We start from the raw sequence: 20,396 nt of genomic DNA, 5'->3' as shown, positions 1-20,396 counted from the left end.
TGATGTGTGTGCCTGTCTGTGGACAGGCTGATGTGTGTGCCTGTCCTGGTTCATGCTGATGTGTGTGCCTGTCTGTGGACAGGCTGATGTGTGTGTGCCTGTCTGTGGACAAGCTGATGTGTGTGTGCCTGTCTGTGGACAAGCTGATGTGTGTGTGCCTGTCTGTGGACAAGCTGATGTTTGTGCCTGTCTGTGGACAAGCTGATGTTTGTGCCTGTCCTGGTTCATGCTGATGTTTGTGCCTGTCCTGGTTCATGCTGATGTTTGTGCCTGTCCTGGTACATGCTGATGTGCGTGCCTGTCCTGGTACATGCTGATGTGCGTGCCTGCCTGTGGACAAGCTGATATGTGTGCCTGCCTGTGGACAAGCTGATGTGTGTGCCTGTCCTGGTACACGCTGATGTTTCTGCCTGTCTGGGTACCTGCTGATGTGTGTCTCTGAGTACATGACAGTGTTTGTGCCTGTCCAGGGACATGCTGATGTGTGTGTGTGTCTGTCTGTGGGCAAGCTGATGGGTGTGTGCCTGTCTGTGAACAAGCTAATGTGTGTGTGCCTCTCTGGGTACATGCTGATGTTTGTGCCTCTCTGGGTACATGGTGATGTTTGCGCCTGTCCGGGTATATGCTGGTGTTTGTGCCTGTCTGGGTACTAGCTGAGTACATGGCGATGCTTGTGTCTGTCTGTGTGCGTGCAGATGTGTGTGCCTGTCCGTGGACAAGCTGATCTGTGTGCTTGTCCGGGTATATGCCGATGTTTGTACCTGTCTGGGTACCTGCTTATGTGTGTCTCTGAGTACATGGCGATGCTTGTGCCTGTCTGTGGGGCGTGCAGATGTGTGTGCCTGTCTGTGTACACGCTGATGTCTGTGCCTGTCTGTGTACCCGCTGATGTGTGTCTCCAAGTAGATGGCGATGCTTGTGCCTGTCTGGGGACGTGCAGTTGTGTGTGCCTGTCTGTGTACACGCTGATGTGTGTGCCTGTCTGTGTACACGCTGATGTGTGTCTCCGAGTAGATAGCGATGCTTGTGCCTGTCTGTGGGGCGTGCAGATGTGTGTGCCTGTCTGTGTACACGCTGATGTGTGTCTCCGAGTAGATAGCGATGCTTGTGCCTGTCTGTGGGGCGTGCAGGTGTGTGTGCCTGTCTGTGTACACGCTGATGTCTGTGCCTGTCTGTGTACCCGCTGATGTGTGTCTCCAAGTAGATAGCGATGCTTGTGCCTGTCTGGGGACGTGCAGATGTGTGTGCCTGTCTGTGTACACGCTGATGTGTGTGCCTGTCTGTGTACACGCTGATGTGTGTCTCCGAGTAGATAGCGATGTTTGTGCCTGTCTGGGGCGTGCAGATGTGTGTGCCTGGCTGGGTACATGCTGATGTGTGTGCCTGTCTGTGGACAAGCTGATGCTTGTGCCTGTCTGGGTATCTGCTGATGTGTGTGCCTGTCCTTGTACATGCTGATGTGTGTGCCTGTTTGTGTACACGCTGATGTGTGTCTCTGAGTAGATAGCGATGCTTGTACCTGTCTGGGGGATGTGCAGATGTGTTTGCCTGGCTGGGTACACGCCGATGGTTGTGCCTGACTGGGGGCCAGGCCCGGTTCTAGCTCGTGGGCCGGGTGGCACAGGGCCCCCAAACATGGCCTTTGGCCCTTCCAGTCAGACAGAAGAGTCCACGGAGAAAGCACTTGTTAAGTGCGTCCTGCACATGGACGGCCAAACCTGATTTCTGTTCACTCTCTTAGCCTTAATTATCAATCAAGCGTCATCGAGGGATCACTAGAATTTTAATACATTTTAAAATTAATTGTTTTGATAATAGCTGTTTTACTTATGTACTGATAGGGAGAAAATACCATCTTTAGATTATTTTTCTTATATTCGAACTGGCTGAGATATGAAAATAGTGGTCACGCCAGTTAAAACAAGCATGTGCAATGCAACGGGTCCCACGTTTGTTCGCGTTAGAGCTATTAGCTTGTAAACTCCTAACTGGACTTTTCTTGCCACATAAATTAAAAGAAAAAAAATGAGCATGATCGCAGTATGTAAAACGCAGTGCGATCGCGCTGAAATTGAAAACAAAAAAAACTAGCACAATCGCGCTGTGTGGAAAATAAAAAGATTAAGTAGTGCAGAAACCAGGCAGAAAACATGGAGCCTCCTATGTTTTCAGTAGTTGGTCGAGGAGGGCTAAACACCGGAAAAGGCAGACTTATGCATGACTTTCACTAATAAAATCAAGCGGATTTTAAAAGGCAAGCCCACAAACCAATGAAAGTGACAGGCGTGACATGGGCGTGGGTAAAAGCCCAAAGAGAGATTACAACAGGGACGGGGCGCTTGTGCGCTCGACCCTAAAAACAGCCCAGTGGCAACCCTAGTTTGTGCCTGAGACAAGCTGCATTGGAGTGGTACGTGTTGGGGCGGAGGGGACAGGATTTTCCTGCAAATGATGCAGCAGGTGCAGTGGCACCAGGGCCCAGGACTACGAATGGCCTTCTGCACTTCAATTATGGCTGTTTCTGTGTGGGGATACTTAGAGTTTAATGTAATTTAGTCTGTGTAGGATGCACACAGTAATAAGCTGTCGAATGGCGCATGCATTACACTATTCAGACAGTGGCAGTTCATGCCTCATTGGATGAGCAGTCGTAATATGGAATAATAATGCCTACTGGAATATGTGTCTGTTTGTGCTCTGCTAGATCCTGTGGTAAAGTAAATAACTTTTTTTTTTATCTCAAGTGAAACATTGTGATGGGCTCAGTTTATTCTCACCAGTGTGGCAGGGTTACAAACACGTAGATTTCATATTCTGATATCTTGTTACAAAACATTGCAAATCCCAGGTTCTAGGTTGAGATACTTCAATTATGCAATTTTGCGGCTACGGCTTTTTCCTTATAATTATGGATTTGCTGCATTTGTCGCATAATCAACTGTCTGATGCATAATCTGCAGTTAAAAAAAAAAAAAAGTTTGTAGCTCAAATGGGTGAAAAGTTGCTAAAAATACTGCAACAGCTGTTCCTGCACAGTTGAAGGACTTTTGCAAAGGCTTTCTGTTGCTTATTGCGATAGTTGGGTGGTAAACGTGGAGTGCTGCGGTGCAGCCTGTGCCCAGGGAGTGATGTGTTGAAATCAAAATCCAGGCGCTAGGGACTTTGTTGCTTTGAGTGCTCAGTTGAACTGCCAGGTCTTGAGTTCTTTCTTGAATTCCAGAAGAGAGAATAAGGTCCATAGGTGAAGGGGGAGGTCATTCTAGGATTTCGCTACAAGGTGGGGAAAGGAGCATCCTCAAATGTTGCTTCCACGGATGCAGGAGGTGTGTGGGAGGGAGAGGGAAGGGGAAGGTTGGTGGAAGGTCAGTCAGTGGCTCATGTATGCTGGTCCTCGATTGTGAAGGGCTTTGTAGGTGTGGATCAGCATCTTAATTTGGCATCTCTTCTGAATGGGGAGGCAGTGGGGCTTCTTGGGGTGGGGAGTGGTGTGAGTCACTCTGGGGAGGATGAGGATGTACTGTGCATTTTCAGGTGTGTGCTGATGTGCTGTGCCTGTGCGGGTGCATGTGATGTGCTGTGCCTCTCCTGTGTTTGCTGATGCACTGTGCTTGTGCAGGTGTGTGCTGATGTGTTGTGCCTGTTCAGGTGTCTGCGTAGGTGTATGCTCCTGTGTTATGCCTGTGCGGGTCTATTGTCCTGTGTTGTGCCTGTGTAGGTGTGTGCTGATGTGTTGTGTCTGTACAGGTGTATGCTGATGTGTTGTGCCTGTACAGGTGTTTGCTCCTGCGTTATGCCTGTGTGGGTGTATGCTCCTGCGTTATGCCTGTGAGGGTCTATGGTCCTGTGGTGTGCCTGTTCAGGTGTGTGCTGATGTGTTGTGCCTGTTCAGGTGTGTGCTGATGTGTGGTGCCTGTGCAGGTCTATGCTCCTGTGTTGTGCCTGTGCAGGTGTGTGCTGCTGTGTTGTGCCTCTGCAGGTGTATGTTGATGTGTGGGTCTATGCTCCTGTGGTGTGTCTTTGCAGGTGTGTGCTGATGTGTGGTGCCTGTACGGGTCTATGCTCCTGTGCTGTGCCTGTTCAGGTGTGTGCTGATGTGTGGTGCCTCTGCGGGTCTATGCTCCTGTGTTGTGCCTGTGCAGGTGTGTGCTGATATGTTGTGTCTGTACAGGTGTGTGCTGATATGTTGTGCCTGTGCGTGTGTATGCTGCTGTCTGGTGCCTGTGTGGGTCTATGCTCCTGTGCTGTGCCTGTTCAGGTGTGTGCTGATGTGCTGTGCCTGTTCAGGTGTGTGCTGATGTGTGGTGCCTGTGCGGGTCTATGCTCCTGTATTGTGCCTGTGCAGATGTGTGCTGATATGTTGTGTCTGTACAGGTGTGTGCTGATGTGTTGTGCCTGTGCATGCTGCTGTCTGGTGCCTGTGTGGGTCTATGCTCCTGTGGTGTGTCTGTACAGGTGTGTGCTGATGTGTTGTGCCTGTGCAGGTGTATGCTGATGTGCTGTGCCTGTTCAGGTGTGTGCTGATGTGTGGTGCCTGTGCGGGTCTAAGCTCCTGTGTTGTGCCTGTGCAGGTGTGTGCTGATGTGTTGTGCCTGTGCAGGTGTATGCTGATGTGTTGTGTCTGTGTGGGTGTGTGCTCCTGTGCTGTGCCTGTGCGGGTTTATACTGATGTGTTGTGCCTGTGCGGGTGTGTGCTGATGCGTTGTGCCTGTGTGGGTCTATGCTCCTGTGGTGTGTCTGTACAGGTGTATGATGATGTGTTGTGCCTGTGTGGGTGTATGCTCCTGTGTTGTGTCTGTACAGGTGTATGTTGATGTGTTGTGCCTGTGCGGGTGTATGCTCCTGTGCTGTGCCTGTGCGGGTGTATGCTCCTGTGCTGTGCCTGTGCGGGTGTATGCTCCTGTGCTGTGCAGGTGTATGCTCCTGTGGTGTGCCTGTACAGGTGTTTGCTCCTGCGTTATGCCTGTGCGGGTCTATGGTCCTGTGGTGTGCCTGTTCAGGTGTGTGCTGATGTGTTGTGCCTGTTCAGGTGTGTGCTGATGTGTGGTGCCTGTGCAGGTCTATGCTCCTGTGTTGTGCCTGTGCAGGTGTGTGCTGATGTGTTGTGCCTGTGCAGGTGTGTGTTGATGTGTTGTGCCTGTGTGGGTCTATGCTCCTGTGGTGTGTCTTTGCAGGTGTGTGCTGATGTGTGGTGCCTGTACGGGTCTATGCTCCTGTGCTGTGCCTGTTCAGGTGTGTGCTGATGTGTGGTGCCTGTGCAGGTCTATGCTCCTGTGTTGTGCCTGTGCAGGTGTGTGCTGATATGTTGTGTCTGTACAGGTGTGTGCTGATGTGTTGTGCCTGTGCGGGTGTATGCTGATGTCTGGTGCCTGTGTGGGTCTATGCTCCTGTGCTGTGCCTGTTCAGGTGTGTGCTGATGTGCTGTGCCTGTTCAGGTGTGTGCTGATGTGTGGTGCCTGTGCGGGTCTATGCTCCTGCATTGTGCCTGTGCAGGTGTGTGCTGATATGTTGTGTCTGTACAGGTGTGTGCTGATGTGTTTTGCCTGTGCGGGTGTATGCTGCTGTCTGGTGCCTGTGTGGGTCTATGCTCCTGTGGTGTGTCTGTACAGGTGTGTGCTGATGTGTTGTGCCTGTGCAGGTGTATGCTGATGTGCTGTGCCTGTTCAGGTGTGTGCTGATGTGTGGTGCCTGTGCGGGTCTATGCTCCTGTGTTGTGCCTGTGCAGGTGTGTGCTGATGTGTTGTGCCTGTGCAGGTGTGTGCTGATGTGTTGTGTCTGTACAGGTGTATGCTCCTGTGCTGTGCCTGTGCGGGTTTATACTGATGTGTTGTGCCTGTGCGGGTGTGTGCTGATGCGTTGTGCCTGTGTGGGTCTATGCTCCTGTGGTGTGTCTGTACAGGTGTATGATGATGTGTTGTGCCTGTGTGGGTGTATGCTCCTGTGTTGTGTCTGTACAGGTGTATGTTGATGTGTTGTGCCTGTGCGGGTGTATGCTCCTGTGCTGTGCCTGTGCGGGTGTATGCTCCTGTGGTGTGCCTGTACAGGTGTTTGCTCCTGCGTTATGCCTGTGCGGGTCTATGGTCCTGTGGTGTGCCTGTTCAGGTGTGTGCTGATGTGTTGTGCCTGTTCAGGTGTGTGCTGATGTGTGGTGCCTGTGCAGGTCTATGCTCCTGTGTTGTGCCTGTGCAAGTGTGTGCTGATGTGTTGTGCCTGTGCAGGTGTGTGTTGATGTGTTGTGCCTGTGTGGGTCTATGCTCCTGTGGTGTGTCTTTGCAGGTGTGTGCTGATGTGTGGTGCCTGTACGGGTCTATGCTCCTGTGCTGTGCCTGTTCAGGTGTGTGCTGATGTGTGGTGCCTGTGCAGGTCTATGCTCCTGTGTTGTGCCTGTGCAGGTGTGTGCTGATATGTTGTCTGTACAGGTGTGTGCTGATGTGTTGTGCCTGTGCGGGTGTATGCTGATGTCTGGTGCCTGTGTGGGTCTATGCTCCTGTGCTGTGCCTGTTCAGGTGTGTGCTGATGTGCTGTGCCTGTTCAGGTGTGTGCTGATGTGTGGTGCCTGTGCGGGTCTATGCTCCTGTATTGTGCCTGTGCAGGTGTGTGCTGATATGTTGTGTCTGTACAGGTGTGTGCTGATGTGTTGTGCCTGTGCGGGTGTATGCTGCTGTCTGGTGCCTGTGTGGGTCTATGCTCCTGTGGTGTGTCTGTACAGGTGTTTGCTGATGTGTTGTGCCTGTGCAGGTGTATGCTGATGTGCTGTGCCTGTTCAGGTGTGTGCTGATGTGTGGTGCCTGTGCTGGTCTATGCTCCTGTGTTGTGCCTGTGCACGTGTGTGCTGATGTGTTGTGTCTGTACAGGTGTATGCTCCTGTGCTGTGCCTGTGTGGGTGTGTGCTGATGTGCTGTGCCTGTGTGGGTGTGTGCTCCTGTGTTGTGCCTGTGCAGGTGTATGCTGATGTGCTGTGCCTGTTCAGGTGTGTGCTGATGTGTGGTGCCTGTGCGAGTCTATGCTCCTGTGTTGTGCCTGTGCAGGTGTGTGCTGATGTGTGTTGCCTGTGCGAGTCTATGCTCCTGTGTTGTGCCTGTGCAGGTGTGTGCTGATGTGTTGTGCCTGTGCAGGTGTGTGCTGATGTGTTGAGCCTGTGCAGGTGTATTCTCATGTGCTGCCTGCACAGCGTCCTCATGTGCCCGCACCTGCCCCCTGTGGTGTGGATGGTCCCAGACAGAATCCCTCACACATTATGTACCAGAGAAGCACCTCATATAAGGCAGAAACTGCTAAAATCCCTTTTATTTCACTGTTTGCTTCTTCTAGAACCACTTACCGTATAAACCCTGCTTGGGAGGGGGGCGGCAGATCTGATATTCTGAAATACATTTCCTCCTGAAAAGCCTCCGGTTCCTCTTGAGCCCTGACAGATGGTGACATAAAACATGCCTCACCTCCCTGGAGAGTGATAGGGCCTCTGGTTTTATGTGCAGCGTTGGCTCATGGGATCTCAGAATTACAGAGCATCCTTTTGGATGTTGTAGCCCGGGGCGTCCATCACTAGAAGACGCATGAAATTAAATCCGGAGTGCACAGAAGAGATCCGTTTTTAGTGTCAGCAGGGATGCGCACATCCTGGTGAACAGCAGCGCCTGACTTGTAGAAGTGCCTGGGCCCGAGGTGTATCTCAGGCAGGGTGAGGGTGTCCCTCCTGTCCTGTCAGACACTCAGTACAAGGCTGCTGTGGTAAGCTAATCACCACAAAAGATGGGCTGGGCCTCCGGGTTGCTTATTTCTTTGATGAGCACTGTTCAAGCACAGAGACCTCCACATCCTGTGGTAGACTGTCTTTAATAACTGCCAGTGTTTAGATGTAGGTGCCGGTGCCAAGCACCGGTGCAAATTAAGCACTGGTGAGAGGGTGCCTCCTTTACCTAAAACCATGTTTGAGAGAAAGGACACTCTCTGCTGCGGGAAAGCAGGTGGGAAAGAGCGCCTTGACAAGCAGAAGGCACTACAATGCCGCTGCAGTACAACCCTTGGCATTCCATTTCTGGTGGTCCCATCAAGGCAGGGGACAGACTCTGTTTGACAGTGACCTTGCGGTTCTATGTGATAGATGCAGGGGCGGCTGCTCCATGAGGGTGGGGGGAGCATCGCCCCCCAGCACCCGCCAGCAACGACAGCTGCAAAACTTTTACCAAACAAGGATAATAAACTGTGCTTACTATCGTTGTTTGGTAAAAGGGCGGGGCCACGGGGGTGACGAGCAGTGAGCGGGAGTCAGAGCGCATGTGTGTTTGGCCAGCCGTCTCACACCAACCAAATACACATGCGCAGTAGGCTTTCTCCAGCCCAGCAACACAGTTGCCGGACTGGAGAGAGCATGCACAGGCCCCCAGTCTGCCTGGGCGCTCCCAGCCAATCCTGATGCTGCTTTGAGCAGCATCTGGATTGGCCGCAGGGCAGGCTGGGAGCCTGTGCCTGCAGCGAGGGGAAGCAGGAGCGGAGCGACGCACTTTGTTGAGGTAAGTGCTTTTTTTTTTTTTTTATTGTTTTTACTTTAATCCTCCCCTCTGCCCCTCCCCGCGCACCTGTTTTTACCTTCTTGAGGTCTTCACCTCCAATCTGTAGATGCCCTGGCTCCTGGTACAGTGTGGTCTATCAGGGGTGTTTGATTTCCCTGCTTGCTATGGTGGAGTGTTGTTTTGGACTGCCTTCGAGGTGCTGCAGCTGGTCTTGAACATGATGTGTGCTTGTGGGGTTGAGGGAAGTCAATATGTAGCCGTCCTTTGTCATCAGGGCCATGTGGTTGAATTTCTGCAGACCTTTGATGAGACTTTTTTAGGGGTAATGCCACACTAAGGTGGGGCACACACGTGATCCACAAAAACTAATTAGGGAGTCCCAGGCCCTAACTAACCTGGTTCCCTATTATTATTCTAAGGATGACATTTGTTTATGGATGGAAAGGCCTCACCAACATTATCATGGCATGCTTCACCCTCTGCCAGTCCCTATCCCCCCCACCGAGTTAAGATAATACCAACCTGGCGGTCTCAACCGTAACCGGAAAAAAAAATTGGGGAAAAGGGAGCTCAGAATAAAGTGTTCTCTGGTAAATATAGTTATTCGGATTCTACCTGTGTGCCCGCACTGATAAGGGCAGGGCCGGCTTTAGCGCTGGTGGCGTCCTGTGCGACAGTCTGTTTTGGAATCCGCCCACCCCATGACCACCTCCTCGGATTCACTCACTACCACCCGGCAAATGTGCCCCTCATCTCTCCATAGCCCCCCTTTCACATACATTCATTTATTTTAAAGCGCTTGTAAAGGCTGGCTTTACTAATCCAGTCAGCAATCCACATAAAATATAGGGCCAGATGTATCAAAGACCCGTTTTGCACTTCCGAAATAGAGAATTTTAAGAAATCGCTATTTGAGAAATACAAAATGGTATGTAAGAAAATAGTGAATTCCTAATAGTAATTCCTTAAAATTCCTATTTAGGGAATCACAATTTGCAATTCCCTATTCAGAGCCGCAATTTTAAAGAATTGCAAAAAATTGTGATTCCCTAAAATTGCACTGCAATGCCTTTCATACATCATGAAAGGCGATTTTGCATTTACAAATAGTGGAATTTTGCGATTCGCACCGTTTGCGAATGCAAAATATCTTGATACATCTGGCCCATAATTCTGTTCTTTGCAGCAGGCTATTTTGTGGCGAGTCAAAGCTGCCACTAGACAGAACTCCCATCTTGCTCCCTAGCACAAACATTAATCACAAGAGGTATCTTGACAGTTTAACTGTTTCCGGAAGGCTGGATGCACAAGGAACTTTTCAGCAGGTGCTTTTAAATCGCAGGTTTCATAAGCCTTTGGTAAACACAGTGTCCCCCTAAGGTCAGTGCACCCCCAATCCAGGTCAGCACCCAGTGCAGCTGCACCGCTTGCACCACCCTAAAGCTGGCCCTGGATAAGGGAGACATCCTGGGTGCACACAGAGGTAGTTTTAAGATTTAGTATCTCGATCACTAAATTTACCAGGAAACACTTTCTTCTGGCCTTCCTTTTCCTGGCAGATTTTTTCGGGTTGAGGTTGAGACCACCGGCATTATCTTAACCCGGTGGGAGGGACGGGCTGAAGATGAAGCATGCAACGATAATGTGGGTGAGGCCTTTCCGTCCATAAACAACTGTTGTCCTTGGAATTAAAATAGGGAACCGGGTTAGTTAGGGCCTGGGACTCCCCAATTAGTTTTTGTGGCTCACCTGTCTGCCCTACCTTGGTGTAGTATTAGTATAATAGTTGGAGACTGTGGGGCAACAAACTGGATCTCTTACCTCTCTTTTGTGAGTACTTCTTGAGGGGTGCCAGAGTGGTTCAAGACAGAAAGGATACACTTGTTTAACAAGCTCTGCATCTGGTACTATGAAATCTTAATTTTCCTTTTCATGTGGTCTTTGAAGGTCAGGTCTGTGTTGAGAGTGAATCCAAGTGATTTGGCGCTGGAAGTCATCTGGGGCATGCAGCTGTACATGTTGATGACATCCTTGGACTTGTGGTTGGTTGTTTGGAGCTCTTGGGGAACAGAAGGACCTCTGTCTTTGTTGGGGTGAGCTTTAGGTACATACTTGACCTAAGTTAGCTCTGGGTTAACTTGAGGCAGGCTTTGAGTCACTGATTGTGTTTGGACATTGAGACTTTAACGTTGAGTGTCATCAGCATATTGATGGATCTTGATCATTGAGTAACGACCCGAGGAGTTATGGTAGGAGTTCAAGACAATGGTGCATTTTGAAGTACTCTGCAGGAGCCCGAGAGGGTCTGTGTTCTTGCAAATCCTCTTTGTACAAACTCTGGGCAGGTCATGGAGTGGGCTCCCGCTTTCATGATACTTATTTTTTTAACATTTCTGTCTGTATTTATCCATATTTGTGTTCTGGCCATCTTACTGGTATTTGTCCATATTTATTTTGTGTTTTGAGAATAAACGGAGGCGTAAAATGGTACATCTCCACATTTATTTAACTAATGAACATTCGCTCATACTTTGACGCCTGTTGCGTTTTAGCATATTAAGCAACAAAATGTACCAAAACATTATACCCACAGGTAGATATTATCATTATAATTCATATATATGTTAACAAATGCTTATATTTAAGAGATTCTTACCCTGTGTTTAACTTCCCATGCTGTCTAACTGCACAGCGGTTGGCCTGGAGTTCACGAAAGACAGCATGGCAAGCCACTCGCAAGAAGAACAATCTTCAGTGTTTTTCCAAGCATAAAAATAAATACAGACTGGAAACACATGTTTTTTTTACTTTATTTATCTGTAAATATCAGTAAAAACAAAAAACTGGGAGCCTTAGACATGAGGTGGGAGATAAACCATTGGAGGACTGTGTCAGAGAAGCTCATGTCAATTTTTAGGGTGTCCATGATGGGTGACTGTCAAAGGCTGTGGAGAGGTCAAGCAGTATTAGGAGGCGGGATGAACACATCATCTGCCATTTGAAGAGTAAATGTTTCACTCAAGCATGCCACACTACACAGGCATCCCACACTGCCTTTCCTGCCAAGGCCATGGACCGTTGTGATTTTGAAGATTCACTCTCTTACGATTGGTGCACTTCAGTCTGTTATGATGTTCAGAGGAGCTGCACTGTAGTGCATTGCACTTGGAGAGTTTGAGTGTGTGCCCCAGCTCCCCTCTACTACAAACTGTGCCTGCTCACAGACAGTGATAGAACTTTGGAAAGTTGCAGTGACCCATGTTCTTAGCAGGCATCTAGAGCTGGCTTTCTTTGGTGTCAGTCTCCTGAGTATAACATCAGACACCCTGTCCTTCCTCCAGACACTTCCTGCTCCAGCCCGCCTGCATGTCCTAAATTGCTTGAGGAGGTTCCAGTGGACACCTGCCTGTAACATGTCAGTTGCAAAAAGAACCAATGATGGATTGAATGCTGAACAAATCAAACATGCACCCCCAGTCACAGATCTGGACCTAAATCCATCTGGTTTTTTTTTGCTCGCCAATTCCTGTTTGGACCCAGCCATAGGCAAATCAGTCTTGACTCTGCTCCCCATGGGAACAGTCCAGTCCGAACTACCAGGTCATGTACTCCCTGGACTGGAAAGAAGCATCCTCGGACTGGTTTTGGGGTATCACCCCTCATCAGCCAGGCATGTGAGGTCACATCTGCCTGCCAGGGTCCACACTGGGGAGTTGCACTGAAGGCCTGATGTATTTAGGGGTTTTACTCATCCTGTGTCTATGAGGAAGTGTGTTGATACATAAGGACCATGGTGAGGCGAATGGAGTTACATCCTTACAGTGGGTTGATCCAGTCACACCAGAGTCCAGGAGAAGCCCCTCAAGCGTGCCTTTGTGAGCACCTCCTGCTTGCCCTACTTCAAAGCGCTGGGAGGACATTCTACAGGGACAAGACTCAGTCTTCCCTGAGAAGGCCTCCCTGTGTGCAGGGTTTAGAGACATTTTAAGGCATGGACAAAGGGCCTCCGGCCCAGGGGGCCCCTGTTAGAACTACCTCTGTTCCACAGATAGTCTTACCCTGATTACCTTGAACAATCCTTAAGCATGTTTTTAAAACCATTTTCCTTTCATTTATTTTTTATGTGGGTGATGTGTGAGTCTATTACAGTTGTTTTGCAGATAAATGTTGTTTGTTTCGTGCAACATCCACAAAAAAGTTTATTTTAGATCAAAACAAAATCTCACATATGAGAAATGGGAGAAGTTGCAGAGATTATTTGCAGTAATATTAGTGAACTTCTGATGTATTCTATTATTGAAAAAACACGTCACTATCCCTGAATATTAGCTGCAAACACATTTAGAATTTGGACAAACGTGCCTGTGCATGATCAGAGACCTGGCCAAAGAGGGCAGGAAAGAGCTGAAATTGGATCATAAATTCAAAACTGTTCCGAACAGGGGCCCCCATAATATTTTTGACTCGGGCCCCCAAAATCCTTAAGATGTCCCTGGTAGGGTTGCCAGGTCGCTCCATTTCAGAAGACGCCACCTCCATGCTGGGATTTTGTAAATCCTTACTTTCAGATTATTCCCATTAAACTGATGAAACAAGACAGCTCTCAGACCTTATTAGGTTATGAAATGAAAGTCCAGAAGTGGAAAAATAGAGTACTTTTCATATGGAGAGTTCAGACAACCCTAGATGAGGTTGACACCCCTTGTAAGTCCTTTTAGAGTTATGAGAACATCAGACGTACTGGATCAGTGACTGCCATGGGTGTAACTTCAGGGGAGTGTTTGGGGTGTTACACTCCCCTCCCCCAATAAATGTATTTTCTGATGAATAGTTGGGTACAGGTGCTTTCAGTTGGTTATGGTGAGGTGTCTGTCAGATATCCCCAGGAGTTTTTGAATACACACAGACAAAAACACACACACAATCTATCCCTCTCTGTTTTTAAAGTCCTCAAAAATATTAATTATTTTACAATATATTGTGTTTTCTCTCTTAGTACTTCTACTAGTCTGAATTCCTCTCACTTTTCACTGCCCCTTAAACCCCTCTCATGCGCCCTAATTGTCGTATAATGTAATAAAATGTTATATGCCAGTCTGATTGGGGTGCTGTAAGCTTCATTTTTCCAACAATCTTACTGCCCAGTCTTACCAAGCTATGCCCCTGGCGACTGCATCCCGTAGTAGAAAAGGCTAGGCCTTGTTAGCTGGCCTGGGGGCTCCCGCTCAGAGCCCCCCCAGCTATGGATCTGATTTGGCTCCACCAAAAGCCTCGGTGCTGTTCCCAGCGACACAGTTATGAGCCGAGCCAGACCACACAAAGCAACACAACAGCACCTCGTCCCCCCTCAAGTCACACTGTACAGTGGCGTAACAAAGGCACCCGCAGCCCCGTGGTGCAGGGAGACCCCAAGCTCCTGAGGTCCCCATTAGCATAATGCCGTGGCCTGAGAGCTCCTGACTGAGTCTGGAGGAGGGCTCCTCCATGTAGTTTGCAGGGTGGCCCCTCTCAAGGTTTGTTGCGCCACTGGTCACACATGTAAATGTTCATGTCAAATGTATGGGGGATGATATGTTTGGGAGATTTGTGATGTACGTCATATGATATTGCTAAAGCCTTGAGGTGCCCCAGACATACAATTACTAAAGAGAGTTTCAGTACAGACCCTTGGTGACGGTCCGCATCCAGAGGGAGGGGTGGAGACATAAATGTGAAGAGGTGGTCTCAAGGGAGTAGTGGGGGGTGGCATGGGTACTCTGAGGACAGCCCATGCCAGGGCCTGCCATGCCACAGGAGTGGTACTGGTGCCACCAGGAGCCTCCAAGAACCCATCTTCCCGTTCCATATCTTACCTCCTGAGACTTCTCCCGGAACTAAGTGATTTTATCCTTTTAGGGGTTTGCCCCAGGCTGCACCCATGTGAGGTGCCCGCAAGGTGACCCCCTGGCACTATATAGAAACTCTTAGAAAACATTTTTTTTAAATTGATTCAGACATCTAGGCCAGACAGAAGGGAGTAAACGTGGTGTTTGCCTAGAGACTGAGATGGAGATGAGAGTCCGGGGCGTTATTACAAGGCAAGGAAGGGGCCTAGCAGACCCAACCTGATGCAGATGACAAGCCCTGAAAGACGGGCACTATAGTTTCATGTGCGCCCTCATCCCCTGTGTGTCTGAGCAGGTGTCTGGCATAACATGAAATAAAGAACAGTCCTCCTACCGGAGGCACTCCAGGCTCTTGCGTGAAGACCCTCCCCTCTAACGTCAACATCTACACACCGACACACTTCCTTGTTTCTGGCATTCACAAAAGTTGGAATTGGATCTAGGAAGCTGGAAGAAAGCTGGGCCTCTTCGGGCTGGTTGGAGGGCCTGCTGCCTTGACTGGCTCTGAGCAGCCCTGCCATCTTTCCCAGGTCCATGCGTGAAGTGCTGCCCAAGTCCAGGCTTTTTCTTGGAATTCTGGGACTTGTAGTCTTGTTTCTTCCATTATAAAATGAGACTATACATCACAGAATTCATAGAAAAACCTGGGCAGGGGCAGCACATCCCGCATGGACCTGGGAAACCTGGCAGCTGTGTCTGAGACATCATCTGTTTGGGATGTTGAGAGAGGTTCGTTAGCCCAGGATGTCCCTTTTTGCTGGTTGTGCCTAACTCGTGGCTACGAAGTGGGTCCATGGTACTATGGCCTGACTTTTTACCTAACAGCTTGGTGCATCCAAAAACTTACATGTGAATACTTAGAACTGGAAAACAGGAACTACAAGTTCCAGCATGCAGCGTTCTGCTGAATAAAAGATCATGGCCGGCTGAAGTGGTCACCCTGGCATGAGTCCATTTGGAATTCAAGATGGCTCACTGAGTTAATTGCTGCCCGCTGAAATCGACAGTGACCCCGGGGGTCACACTTCGAATCCTGCCTAAGGCTGAATTCTGTGTCCATTGAGGCAAAGTTGAGTACCATTAAATAAGACGATAGTAAAACAAGCGTGTTATTTATAGCACTTGGAAACAGTAAAAGTGCAGAAGAGGCGCTTTATGAAAAATAATTTGTTGTTGGCAGTGGCACGGAGTGCGCCTTGCAGTTGCGGGCAGTTGGGGGATTGCCAGCTCCTCGTGGGGCCGGCCAGTGTATTCTAGGCGCCCCCGCATGCTGAAGGCCCCTTTGCTAAGCTCCATCACTAAGCTGGACCAGTTGGCCTGTTCTTGCCTGGCCCTGGCGCCGATGCCCCCTCCCTGCACTCTCCCGACAGAAGTCACTCGAGGACAAGCGCCTCATGTAATGAGAACCCCGAGGCTTAGCCGCCGTATTTACCTTCTCCCCACGCCCCCTCACATCTCATGCCAGCTCGGGGGCACCTCCAACTCCCCCCAAGAACATGTTTGAAATTCTTCAATTAATAGGTTAAGATCTAACCGGATTTTCACACCTCGGAGTCCGGGCTGGGGGCTGCAAAAGGCCGATTAGAGCCCAGCGTGGGGGCCTCTGAATTGGCAGGGGGCACTCAAGCAATTAATGAGGGCCGAGGCTGCCCACCCCCTGCAGCCCAGGGGGTGCCAGGGCAACGCGAGGCACAGACTCTGGAAACACAGGGCACGGAGTGTCTGTAGAAAGCAGGAACAGTGTGTGCCTGGAAGCCGATGCTAGGCGCCTCACAGGCCCCTTTTCACTGGGAGTCCTACAGCCATCACAGTCGGAGGGCACGTTACAATATTAACTACTTTCTATACAGCGTTTCAAGTGCCTCGCTGCGCTATGCAAGCACTATAAGGGTTAGTACCGCACCAGTTTTCATTGAATAGACTCATAAGTAAATGTTGGTTCAGCCCTGGAGGGAATTAAACATGAAAACCATAGATCCGAGCCCGTGACTGAGCCCTCTGTAGCCGGCGCATGACCCCACTGAGGTGTCTTTTAAACAGCTGCACCATTAAGATACAGACTTTGAAACCCCCTCAGACATAGGTGAATTCACTCTGAAAAGAGTATTGCGTATTTGGAGCCATCCTGCGACATCTAAGGAAAAAAGGCCCTGTGAGTGTCTGTGAATTCCACCTTGCGCTCCTTCCTAAGGGAATCAAGGCACTCGAAGCGCTTTGAACACCAGGTGAGCACTTCAATGCGCCTTTCCTCACCTAGGATTCCCACAGAAGCTCCAGGCTACAATCACCGTTCTCCTGCATTATACTGTATTATATTCCGGGCCCCTGGAACTATGCGGCAAAAGAGGAACAAAGCACTTGGCAAGGTTGAGTAAATTATGCGGCAAGAAAAGGCAAATTATGCGGCACAATGTAGCACTTATTTAATAGTATTACTTCATTATTTTGCCATTTTTAAACTTGTTAACACTCTCTGGGCATTGGCTGCACCTCATTAGTACCAGTCTAATACACAAATATAGCAATAAGCAATAGAAAGATGACCAGTCCAGCTGTTCAAAGGGCCTCCCTCTGCACTGCAAGTCTGTTGTTGCCTTTTTTTTCAGTAACTTTTGAACCGTTTGAGCTAGAAACAGTTTTTTTGTTAAAATCTGCAAATTATGCGGCAGATGATGGATTATGTGGCAAATGCAGCCAATTCATAACTATGCTAAAATCACAGCAGCCGCGCAATTGCATAATTCCAGTGGTCCTGATTATACATTATAGAGTGTTTGCTACCCCTTTGTAGGGCGTTGAAGCACCTACCTACATGGGCAACAAGCTATGACGTGTTGGGTGTGTGGCTGGAAGGTTGTTGGTTCTGTTTTTTGATCCTATGTGGGAAGCATTTGCGGGTATTGTGTCACGGGAGGGACGCAGCGCTTAGCAGTGCGGTGAATGCGGAGGTGCGTGAGACTGATGGGCAGTTTATAGTTTTTCAGTACGCTGGCAGATTTGAGCGGCTCTGCAGTTCCCTTTATGGAATTTCTCATGATCAGAACATGCTTAGCTGGTTTCTGCTCTGGGTTGTCCAACCTGATACTTTGTTTAAAGTTGTTGGTCCTGAGGAGGCATGGATGGAAGGACGAGGCGTGCGGACATCTGCTGGGATGGGCTTCATTCCTATCGCCCCATAGCTGAATGTCCTTGGGAGATGTAACGGTGCGTCCGCAGTGTGTAGCTAGCAGGGGTCTACAGTGGTGGACTAGATTGGGGTCCCCCGATTGGCCGCAGCATGTGACGGATCTCTTCAGTCATTCCATGCTCAGTCTGAGAAGGCTGGTGTATGACCGGGGCAGTGCTGGGTGATGGACAAGACCCTTCGCAGACATGTCTTGTGTGAGTGGAAGAGGGTTACACTGCAAGAGCTACAATCGGCTTCTGAACGCTATGTGTTATCGTATTAGTATTAGGTTGGGCCCGAATGAACTAACTACAGGTATAGGATACCCAGGTGAGCCAGAGGTTAGTCCTTCTTAACTTACCTGGATATGGACAATAGTGTGCTTTGTGGGTTGTTCCATATCTGCAGGGTGAAAACTGTAGATTGTACTTAAAGGTGCTGTTATCTCTCTGGGGTCTGCTCCATGGTTGTGGAGGATGTTATCTTAGAAGTAGCCATGTTTTCAACTGCCTTCTGAAGTGTATATGCTCCCGAATCATTTGTATCTTGGCTTCTAATGTTGGCCGGCAGTCCGTTCCACAGCTCGGCGGCTTGCACTGAGAACGCAGCGCCTCCTGCAGATTTCTTGTGCTAAGGTGGTAAAATTACAAGTGATGCAAGCCTGGATCGTAGTGTTCTGTTTTGTTTGAATTGCTAGAATTTAACTTGTAGGTATAGCAGTCCTTTCCTTGGGAGGCTCTGTGGACGATGCAAAGTGGCTCGAACATTGCCCTTCTAGCTATGGGAGTGAGTGGAGGACTGGAGCCATCTGCTCTCTTCAGGGAAGGTGCAGAATGAGTCTCGCCGCAGCATTTTGAATGAGTTGGATTTCACGGATGATGGATCTGGGTACACCAAGGGTTATGTTGTCGTCATAGTCAAGCCTAATGATTGCGATTGTGAAGACGGCTTGTAGTTTTTTTTGTATCCAAGGATTTGGAAGATTCGATGCAGTGTTTTTTATAGAGTCGAAGACAGTTTTTGACATTGTTGACATGTGGTTTCAAGGATAGGTCTGAATCCATGGTTACCTCTAGGTTTCTGACCTCCCTTCATGTTGCAGGGGCTTCAAGTCCCTTTGGCCATTTCGCAATATATTCATATTTTAGCCATTTCCCCCAAACCACGATGTATATCTTTGCGGTGCTGAGCATTAGGTGGTTACTTTTTATCCATGTGTTTATGGTGCAAACGCAGGTGTCAAGTTATGAGTTGCAGAGGTCTTCTCGGTCATCTATGTTTAGAAATTTGTGCATGTGATCTGTATAATTGTAACAAGTGGGGTTTAAAAATGTACTCCGGTCTGGTAAGAGGGTCAGGTATATGTTGAGAAGAAAAAGAGACATGATGGCTCCTTGAGTGATGCCATGGTGGGTGAGAGAAACTGTTGTGAACAGTGTTTGTCTCTGAGAAAAAACGCAATCAGTTTTTAGAGCATTTGCACATATTGTGACATGTTTGTGTCTCTGTAGTAGTGTGTGATTGTGGGCAGTGTCTAATGCAGTTCATAGGCCCTACCTAGAGTACACAAATTGCCTGCACCTAAGGACCCATATTTCCAACTCTGATCATTTAAAATAATCCAAAATCCAGTACCAAAACAACCTCCACCCCTTCCCCAGGGCCCTCCTCTCACCAGTCCTGCTGGTTGATCAATAGGTGCCTACGGTGGCCAGTCCTACAGCGCTCCACTCAATGTTGATGCCAGATTCTTGATTCAAGGCACTCTATATTGCCTACATGGCCATCTATGGCGTGGGCCCATCCTGTGTTCATGTAAAACCTAGCAGACTCGCAGAATCATGTCCTTCTCTCCAGATTATCAACCCAGCTAATTGTCCCACCCTCCAAGAAGTCATGCATCATTGCAACCTCCTTTTCAAAGCAGGATGCACAATTATGGGATTCCCTCCTGGCAAAGACAAGAAACATCCAAGACCATCTAGAACGCAGGAAAGCAGAAAAGGCCTGGCTCTGCACAAAAAGCTGATATAGGATTGCTTCAACTAAGAACCAGAATCCATCTCTGACAGGAAGCTAATAACTAAGGGTGGGCGGAACATGCGGAGTTTCTCTCCACGGAATTCCACAGAGTTACAGAAAATTCTGTGAGATTCCGCAAGAAGGAGGAATTCGGCCATGTTGCAGTGCTTGTGCTGATTTTTAGCTCCGGGAGCTTGTCCCACCCTGTAAAATCAGCACAAAAGGCACCACGGGGTACCCCAGAGGGCGCTGCTTCTTTTCACCGCTCAAGTAGATTTTGTACTCGAGCTGGAGCTTTCTCAAAGTGAACGGTTGTAATCTTGCCAGGAGGCATTCTAGCATCCGAAAATCAGGCTAGAGAATGCAAATTCTCGCTCGCCAACTTAACGCTGGCAAGCCACTTGCGAGAAAAAACTCTGTCATGCAGCGACTGGCAGAGTTTTGCTGGAACTCCGTGCTCCAAGTGGAATACTGAGTGGGCAAAATTCTGCAAACTCGGGTGGCGGAGTGGAATTTTTCGCCCACCCCTACAAATAATGGCAGATATCTCTGAACCACATCCACCCAAGAATCTTCCACCTAAAGGTGGTAGACCCGCTTCGATCCATTCCTCGTATGAGCCAAGGGACAAGTTCCAGGCCACATTAGAGCAAGTCGCTGATCGTCACATATGGCAGAAAAATACTTGCAGCGCAGATCCTTGCAACCAGACAGAACAACGCTCCAGAAACTCAAAGGTTTCATTGCTGTCTTCTGTCCTCAGGTGCTGCAACATATGACACACAGCACCACCAACAGCACCAGACACTTTGC

At 49.0% G+C, this 20,396-nt stretch overlaps 1 protein-coding gene across 2 annotated transcripts in view; it reads left to right on the top strand.

The window, feature by feature from the left end:
• LOC138266457 (uncharacterized) overlaps positions 1-20,396 on the top strand; it is a 167,151-nt gene that overhangs the window by 3,735 nt on the left and 143,020 nt on the right. The gene's annotated exons all lie outside the window — the stretch shown is intronic.

The sequence above is a fragment of the Pleurodeles waltl genome, chromosome 11 (assembly GCF_031143425.1).
Source record: "Pleurodeles waltl isolate 20211129_DDA chromosome 11, aPleWal1.hap1.20221129, whole genome shotgun sequence".
In the NCBI taxonomy this organism is placed as follows: domain Eukaryota; kingdom Metazoa; phylum Chordata; class Amphibia; order Caudata; family Salamandridae; genus Pleurodeles; species Pleurodeles waltl.
The sequence above is the reverse complement of the archived record's forward strand: the minus strand, read 5'-3'. Positions and strand labels throughout refer to the sequence as shown.